The 9,617-nt window shown below is 31.5% G+C and overlaps 1 long non-coding RNA gene across 1 annotated transcript; it reads right to left on the bottom strand.

Annotated features, from left to right (window-relative positions):
* Positions 1-3,845: 3,845 nt before the first annotated feature.
* On the bottom strand, positions 3,846-5,898 carry LOC107782729 (uncharacterized). Its single transcript, XR_001647316.2, has 5 exons — positions 5,669-5,898; positions 4,579-4,670; positions 4,374-4,492; positions 4,176-4,278; positions 3,846-4,024 (listed from the first exon to the last, which is right to left on the bottom strand). It is a non-coding gene; the product is annotated as an uncharacterized LOC107782729 (long non-coding RNA).
* Between the last annotated feature and the right edge of the window lie 3,719 nt (positions 5,899-9,617).

Genomic DNA, 9,617 nt, shown 5'->3' on the forward strand with positions numbered 1-9,617 from the left:
GGGTGGTGGCTATATGTGGCCCTTGTGAATGTGAGGTGTTGAGGGGCGATTGGGTTCGACGAGTATGCAAAGTCAGCAATTTTGGGAGCTTCCAATGAAACAGTAACACGTGTTATCGTCCATGGAGTGGACTGTGCGCTATTATTTCTTCTGGACCCGCGAATGATCCGGGCCTAAAATCTGGATCGGGTCTAGCTTCAAGCTTTAGTAGACGCTTGCAAAATAGTGGGGTTAACTTAATATTTGAGATGTTAGAAAAGAGTAATTGGAGGTCAAAATTTGTGCTTCTACATGAATTTTACTTGAAAATATAGATTTGAAATTAATGAGAAAAATCATTATTTCATTTGAAATACTACCCACGTGTCATGACCCAAGCCCATGGTATATATTGTCTGCTTTGGGCCAAGACCCGCATAGATTTGTCGGGAACTTTACATAACTGTCACAATTTAAAAGAAATATAACAAATTTGTAGCATGAAATTCAATATTACAGTTGTGGCAGGAAAATATTTATATTTGTAGCACACAATTCTATTAAAATAGAAATATTATTTATTAATCTATAAACATAAGCAATTTGAATGGAAAGTCAATAATTCTTTGTACAAAAATCATGCCTTTTTTTCTCTTTATCTATTAGCTTTCCTTCTTTTTCTTCATCTTCTTAATTTTATTTTCTGCCGAAACCAATATATTTTCTAAATTTTTTCCATTCGTTTTCTTTTTAATTATCTTTCTTAAGTTTTTCTCTTCCTTCTTTCTTCCTTTCTTAACACAAAGATCTTACTTCGATAATAATATACGTTAATATATACAAAACGTATATAAAAAAAATATATTGAATTATATATAAAAAATATATATTGAATTAACACATATAAAATATACATAAAAAATACATCTTCAATTAAGATGACACTTAGACATGTGAAATATACATAAAAAAATATATCTTAAATTTAATTAAGATGGCATATAAATATACAAAAAACATATATATAAAAAATACATCCTGAATTAAAATGGCACTTTACATATAAAATATATTTGAAATATATATTAAAAATATATCTTAAAATAAGATGGCACTTCACAAATAAATATACAAAAATTATATACATAAAAATATATTTTGAATTAAAATAATACTTGATATACAAAGTATAAAAGACGTATAAATCAATACATCTTGAATTTAGGTGGTATTCACATATGCATCATATTTTAAGAAATGGAGTGAAGAAGATGAATGTTGGGATTAATTTTTGTAATATACTAATAATGAAAAAAAATGCTCTTTATAGAATAAATAATAAATGATGCTATTTTTTTAAATAATAGTTAAAAAAAATCAAGTGTGTAAAAAACTCTTTGTCTTTCGAGCTACACCGCATCGAGCCCCAAAAGTGTGTGTACCATGTGAACTTGTGTCATTCCTTATATAGCTCTTCACTTTCCTCTCTCATTCCAACGTAGGATTTGACTAAGGTGACCAGTCCTGCTTGACCCACCCTCCGTCATGGGCATCACATTCACCCCTCCCTTTGGGCTCAGCATCCTTGCTAAGGTTTGCTCCACCATCGTACTAAGGTAGATTCAGCTCTGATACCATATTTGTCGCGACCCAAGCTCATGGTACGTATTGTCCGCTTTGGGCCTAGAACCTCGCAGATTTATCTTTTGTGCTACGCCACCTCGACCCCAAAAGCGCGCATACCATGTGAACTTGTGTCATTCCTTATATAACTCTTCACTTTCCTCTCGCATTTCAATGTGGGATTTGCCTGCGATGACATGTGCACCACTCTTTAGAAGCTTTCCAGTCTATAAGCCTGATAGTCCTGCTTGACCTGCCCTCATCGGCCCGCCGTTCGTCACGGGCATCACCTCACACAAGTTTTCAGCATTTCAAATGTTGAAATCCAGTATTTACTATCTTATAGGAGGGAAACGTGCTTGCTTAGGAACTAAAGGGCAATTTAGTCATTTCAGTTCAAATAGAGTAATATAAGTGGCCAAAAAAGAATCCTAATATAGCTTATATATAAATTTTTCAGGCGCTTTGGCTAAATTATCCCTAGCTTATGTCATTATCCATCATCACACTCTTTTCTACCTAGCAGCTCCCCAGCCCACACGCCTAACTAATCGTTTCTTCTCCTGGTATTACTTTAACAAATCATAACCTATGTTAACATTATTTATTTATTCAACATTTGTTTCACTGTACTATTATTTTAATATTATTTATTTAATTTTAAATTTACTTGTGTGCTAATATTAATTAGATGGTATAAAAATGTCGTAACTTATTATATGGACTGTCATTTTGTATGTTTGATACTTTCTAACATCAAAGACTATAGACTATTTACCAGGGGGAAATTTAGACAAAATCAAATAAAATATATTCAAATTCTGAGAAATATTAAAAATTATTTAAATATTAAAGAATATAAAGATATATTGTTACATAAAAAATTTTAGAAGTTTACATTGCATCTTAATTTTTCGAGGGATAATTAATCAATTTAGAGTTTAATGTTGTAGAAACTATATAAATTAACTGTAAGGTAATTTTTTTATTTCAATCTTAAGATAAATATTTAAACATTTTTTTGTCTTCTACATTCTAAGATTTGATTTTCTCCGGAAAAAGTTCGAATTAAGGAACATACGTTTTAACCATAAATGAACAATGTTACAAATTTTAAAAATTTCCAAGTACAGTTCCGAGGGTGCATTTGGTATTTTTTTTTTTTTCCAAAAAAAAAAAGAGAAGTTAAGAAGAAAAGGAGAAAAGTACAAGAAAACTTTAATTAAAAAAAAAAAGAGAGAGACTAGGACATATTGGAAAACAAATAGAGTAAGAACAAAATAAAACAAGGGAGGAACAACCTGGAAAAATTGAAAAAAGAAGCAGACATAAAAAAATCTTGTATTTACCCCCCCCCCCCCCTCCCCCAACACACAAAAAAAAAAAAGGAAAAAGAAAAAAAACTGTCTTGTTTGTGATTTCATTTTAGTTAACACCTTTTCAAAAAGATGGAATTACACTATATGACATTTAAAGTTGAGGTAATCATATAATAAAACAAATAGACTTCATCCTTGTGCTTTTTTTTTTTTTTTTTTCGCATGCTTTCCTCGAGCCGAGGGTTTTTTGAAAACAACTCTTTATCTTCACAAGGTAGGGATAAAATTTGCGTATACGCTATCCTTTTTAGACCTTACTAATGAGATTACACTGGGTTTATAGTTTTTGTTGTTGTAGACTTCATCCTTGCCATAAGAAGTAGTTATAAGGTCATATGTAAAGATTGTAACTTTAAACTGGAAGAAGCCCTGATCATTCAACAAGTGAAGCAAAAAGAGTGTAACAAAAGAGTAGAAAAGTCCCAGACACTACAAAAAAAATGCTTATTTTGTGGGGGTTATTTTGATAATTTGTGACGGTTTCTGACTCCCACAAAATGAATTGTGGCGGTTTTTATAAACGCCACAGTTATGATTGCCACGAGCAATATTGTGGCATCTTTTTAAAAACCCCACGACGACCTCCACAAATTGAATTTGAATTTGTGACGGTTTTTGAAGACAAATAGTGACGATTTATAACCTCCACAATATGATCCCAATATTCTAAAAAACAATTATTTGTGGGGGTTTGATAACCCCCGTAATATGATCTCATTATTTAAAAAAAAACTAGATTATAGCATCGAAAAAAATAATTTTATTAGATAACCTATAACACAAATAAAATTTCATTACAAATAATTATAATACTAAGCTTAAGAAGTTCAAATCTTTATCAAACTAAGCTAATACAAACTCGTGTAAGGTAACTCAAAAGATTTATTAAACAGAATGTAACTTAAACATTATCAAATCTAAAATGGTTCTACAATTTATAAATTTATAAACATATTAAAAGCACTATGTATTTGCTTGGTAATTTTCATTGCTGCTATCCGATGATCCTCTTATTCCACAAGTGAAGTAAACTCATCATCCAACTGAAATAATGAAATAAAAATATTTGATGAGAAACTTATAACCCACTAGCTAACGTATCGTCCATGATATTACCAACATTACAGACACATGCCAAGATGCAAATCATGATTCTAGTTCTAGAAGAGATAAAGGGAAAGGAGTGCAACTTACAAATATTTCTCTTGCCCCCTCACTCACATATGATCCAATCTTATTTCTTATGCATAGCAAGACAAATTTGTCCTCGTCCTGACTTTATCCCTATCTCAGCCATCTAGGTATGAAAAAAATTTAAGTATAAATAACTTAACCAAACAAGAAGGAATAGTTACATATAAATTTAATTGTTAAAGTAAAATAAATAGGTACCATCTCTAACCATTTCAGCCCTCATTCCAGAATTAAGGAACCCCAAAAAGATCTTCCAAAATACAGCTAGGAACTAACCACTCAATAGATCATCTCCAATAAATTTTGCGCCTTCCTTCCTGAGATGGAAAAGAAGAGGCTATTTTGAGCTGAGACATTCATATCACCATTACTCGAAGGAAATAGCAATTAAGCAGCATAATACCTTATTAAAAATATAAATGCAACACCAAAGAAATGTCTTTCTTTCTATAGGACTTCAATACGAGAAGTGATGCCATGTTTTTGCTCTTCTGCCTAACAAATCATTACAAGATGTCAACCAATCAGTTATCAATCAGATGTTCGTTTTCTATTTGAAAAACGCTATAGGCACATCTAATGAAAAACAATGCACAAGCTTGTCATTTACGAAAGGGTGTGCAAGAAAATAACAGAAACCTACTCCAACATAACCATCAAATAGTTGATCTTATTCTTTTTTGCTTCTGATAGTAAGTGCCACTTTCATCGAATAACAGAAACATACTCCAACATAACCATCATGAAGAAGAATGCAAAACAGACAGATGTCATGTTCATCGAATTACTATTAACATATTTAGTTTTCTAAAACTACAACATAACAATTTGATGGTACTTCTATCGTACTTCAACTACAATTCTTAGAGATAATTGCCAATTTAGCAGAGCTTCTGAAGCAATTGATTGCTACAAAACAATTTCAAATGCTCCTCTGTTAAGTTATTCACCCACACACACTATACACCTACATATTGCAGATGCCACCATACACATGCCAACTGCATATGCTACCGGACCTTTCTTACCAAGTATAGGTCTCTGTTTTGCTTTTAAAGAGACTAAATTGGAAGCAACTATTTTAATGACTCAAACTAATAAAGCAAACTACAAAACTAAAGTGGAAAAGATTTCCAGTTCAGATAACTATTATAGCTCTGACTTTTCCATGGGAAATTTTTTTTTCCTCAAATTCTTCAACCTAAATACCCATCACAAGTTCAACCATAAACCACCAAAATACACTACTAAAGTTAGTGAATATTGAAATTAAAATTTGTCGCGAAAACTGAAATATTATACTCCAATACAACATGGAAAACTCAGGTTCTTGAGAAATCAGTGATGACTTCGCATGAAATTGAGCCCTAATTTTGCTTTGAGGGAGTGCTGACCCGAGGTACGACCTCTTATTTTAAGAGCATTAACCAAAGCTATAAGAGAATCAAAATCCTAAACTAGAAACAAATGAAATTAGAGGGGAAGGAACTTACAACTTCCAGCCTTAATTAAGAAACCCCCATTCGAACTTCCCGACTCAAAACACTAATCAACGAATATACGAGTGGATGGCTTCAAGCTTAATCAAACAACCACCGAGAAAGAAATAGAAAGCAGACTTTTTTTGGATTTTTTCTGGCCGCGTCTATTGAGCATTTAGGGTGGTTATATTAGGGTTGATGGTATTTGGGGAAAGTGAGTGAAAGTGAAAAACAAAAGACGGAAATTTTGGGGGAAAGGGGAATAAAAACGAGGGAAATATTGCCGCGCTTGTTTTCATTTAAAATTAGAAAGAATTAAATATATTTTAGGTCACAACCCAAAAAATAATTTGTTCAAATAAGTAAATACTTTACCAATAATAACATCCTTTTTGCCGCACTGGAAAATATAGAACAAACTCACAACATTTCAGAGCAATTCATTTCATATTCAAATAGCTGAAAGTAATATATTTGTGGAGGTTATCAAAAACTTTCACAAAAGAAACCTCACAATAACATAATTTTGTGGAGGTTAGAACAAAAGCGCCACAAATAGAATATATAATGGGGTCTTCTACAACCCTCACAAATAAACTGTCACAAAAAGAATTATTTTGTAGGGATTGGCACAAACGCCACAAAATAAATATATAGTGGGGGTTTTGTATAACCCCTATAAATAAATCGCCGCAATTTAACAATTTTCTTGTAACGTAAGAATTTGCTAGTTGGTGAAAATTGAAAGGTAAAGATGGTATAATATTTTAGAATAAGCTGTTCAAAGAGCGGGAATGAAACGTACGTAGAAAATAACACAAATACCATGTTGATTAGAACTTAGAATTTCAAAGCTCCAATGTAACTTGAGTATATATGTGCTTAGCAGCGTGACAGAAATGAGTGCAGATAAATGGTTCAAGAATCAAGTACTACAGAGAATGCAAACCCAATGCCACAGCCTACTTGCAAACATCTTCCGAGTCCGCCCTAAGTACTATTGACACAAAATTATACATGTCGTATAATTATTCCTGAAAGTGATGAATTTTAAACCTATAATAATCCTCTTTTTTCATAAGAGCCCGTCAAATAACTTTGTATAAGAAGTTGAAATATCCTAAAACCCCAGTTAACACCGCCCATTTAGGTGTTCTACTTCTTCACATAAGGTTCTTTGTTTGGATAGTATGAGTTACAAGTTGAAACAAATCACCAGAAGCTGAAACAACGTGGAGGATGAAGTTCTGTTTGGACATAGTTTTCACTTTTAAAAATGAGAATATTTTGTAAATGGGAATTAGATACGAATTTAGAATTAAAATTGACATGTTCGACCTTTACAATTCTAACATATCGAATTTGTTGTACATTTATAATTATAATTCAACTCTAATATTATTAAGATTTTAGTTGATTTATGTATATATAAACTTATGCTAACATCGAAAATACTACTCTTATTTCAGATGAAGTTGTTGGAAGACTTGCATCAACCACCACTGGTGGAAACTGATCATTTACTTGAAATTCATGTCACACAAATATTTCACTATTTTTCTTAAATTGTGTTGTTCAGTAGTTATAAATTTTTGTAACTACATAAATTATTTGCAGATATAAAATTAATTCTTTGATTGGTTGTGCTTTTCTCAAATTTCCTATACTGTCTCGACGGTTGAACAATCCCATATATTGCGTCAAGATTACTCTTTTTATTTTCTCCGTAGGATTTGCATGCCCCTCATCAAAATAACTAAATTTAACTACCTACCCCCGGCGGCCGTATAATCCCAAAAGAAAAAGAAAAGATTGTTAAAGGATAGTACATATTATAGAATAAAAGAATAAGGGAGAAAAGACTCTAGAGCGTGAAACAACACTATCTTTCGAACGATATGGCCGCATACTTTTTGTCATAAAATAAATTTACAGAATATAGGGACGAAATAATCAGGTTTTGATAGTGTAGCCATAGTACTCAATCAATTTAAGCCTCTCACTTTTGTTGATGCAGGAATTATGGCGGAATCAATTGACTCAAATTTCCAGTACAACGAATTCGCTTTTTGAAAATATTAATTTTCGACTACTTAATTGGCCTAATTGCCCAATCTTGACCATTAAAAATAATATAGCCAAATTATAATTTCCCCTCAAAACATCCCTCGAAAACTTCAAACCATATACGATAAAAAAGTATTTATAAACACTTCTTCCTTTCCCTGTTATACCAATTAAGGTCAAGTATCATCTCTTAAAGCTAACCCATCAACACTAACTAATCTTTGTTATAAGAAAATTAAATTATGGTGGATGTCTACTCTTCATCAATTATCTTTCTTCATGATATTCATCTCAAATGCTTAATGACATATTTTTTATCACTTTTCATGCCTATATAAAAGTCTTGTAATAGATAGGAAAATACACACAATTGAAGAAGAAAATCTCTTCCTTCTCTCTATCTCTATTTCTTGTTCATATTTTACTAAATTACTTTTATTTCATAACACGTTATCAGCACGAATCTCTAACCAATTTGAGAAAATATTCGATTCAATGAAGTCTAATTTTTTTTTCCTAAATAAGTTGAGCTAATTTTCTTTCCAATTTAGCTTGCAAAGAAACCAAAAGGTATATGCTACTGATTAGCTAATTGTTGTTCACGAAACTCCTTTATGAGATAAAGTATGAATTTGTAGTAATCCTTTGTAATGCTTCAAGGTATTGCTCTCTGTCTATTTATATTTTTTTTCTAAGCTGCCTTAGGAATCGCATGCCAAAATATTTACCCATTATTATGTCTACGATGACTAATGTGTATATCAATTCAATTTTATATATTTTTATGTCACTTTGATGTTGGTAGTGTAACCACATCAATCTCTAACCCGTTTGATTTTCTCTATATTTACATATCAAGAATCATGTGAATACTATGCATACACAACACAAACAAATAGTGTAGACACAATGTTATCACGTAATATTGGTGTGACGGAATATTATTTTTGCTAATCTTTTACATGTTCTAACATCCTTTCTGTTTCATATTTCAAAGTTACTATTGAAACTTTAATATTTTGATATTTTTTTCTAGTGTACTTTTGGCATAATTGGTATAATACTATGATTTAAATTTGTAGTACTTTTGAGCATTCTGTTGCATACAATGATCCTAGTACTAAAATATGAGTAAAGACAACAAATGAGCCTTCAATTGTTGGTAGATTTGCAATAGATAATATGACCATTAAAAGTGGCAATACTACTTTAAATCTTTCTATATTACAACGGAATATATCTATGCCCACCATCAAAGTGATAATATTTCTATGGGCTTGCTATGGTTACGTATTGAAGATAAGTTACAAAAATATTTTCTGTATTATATATTTCAGAATTGCTCATGAAGTAGCAATATTTTGAAAGAGATTTTGAGACATTGGGTTCTTTGTGTATGGTGATTATAAGATGTCGGGTTCAAGTCCCAAAGCACTATGTCTTAACACAGTTTTATATGAGTAAGACATTGAGTTCGTATCTCAATGCATCATATTAATAATATAATGATAGATGAGGCAAACTAATATCCTTTTAATAAAATATCATGAAGTCCGTTCCACTAGATCTGCTACATTCCCTGAAGTTAATGTGGTAGCGGAAGATCAAAAGTCTGAAAGAAGACTAAATCATTATTGTAGTTGTATAAATTTACGTGGGCGTGGCAAAGAGACGAAATAATACTCGTCATGGTGGTAGTCAATATAATTAAGAGAACAATAAAGGTTCTCAAAGTAATCCTTCAAAAGATGAAGGTAGTATTTTCCATTGATATGGTACGTCATGAGATACGTCCAAACAATTATATCCATTCTTTAAAGAGAATGCGACTTCGAATAAAGCATTGTGAATGCAAACTCATTCGTGAAAGTGAATGTGGTATATGTGATACAAA

This window comes from Nicotiana tabacum, chromosome 22 (genome assembly GCF_000715075.1).
Source record: "Nicotiana tabacum cultivar K326 chromosome 22, ASM71507v2, whole genome shotgun sequence".
NCBI classification, from domain to species: Eukaryota; Viridiplantae; Streptophyta; class Magnoliopsida; order Solanales; family Solanaceae; genus Nicotiana; species Nicotiana tabacum.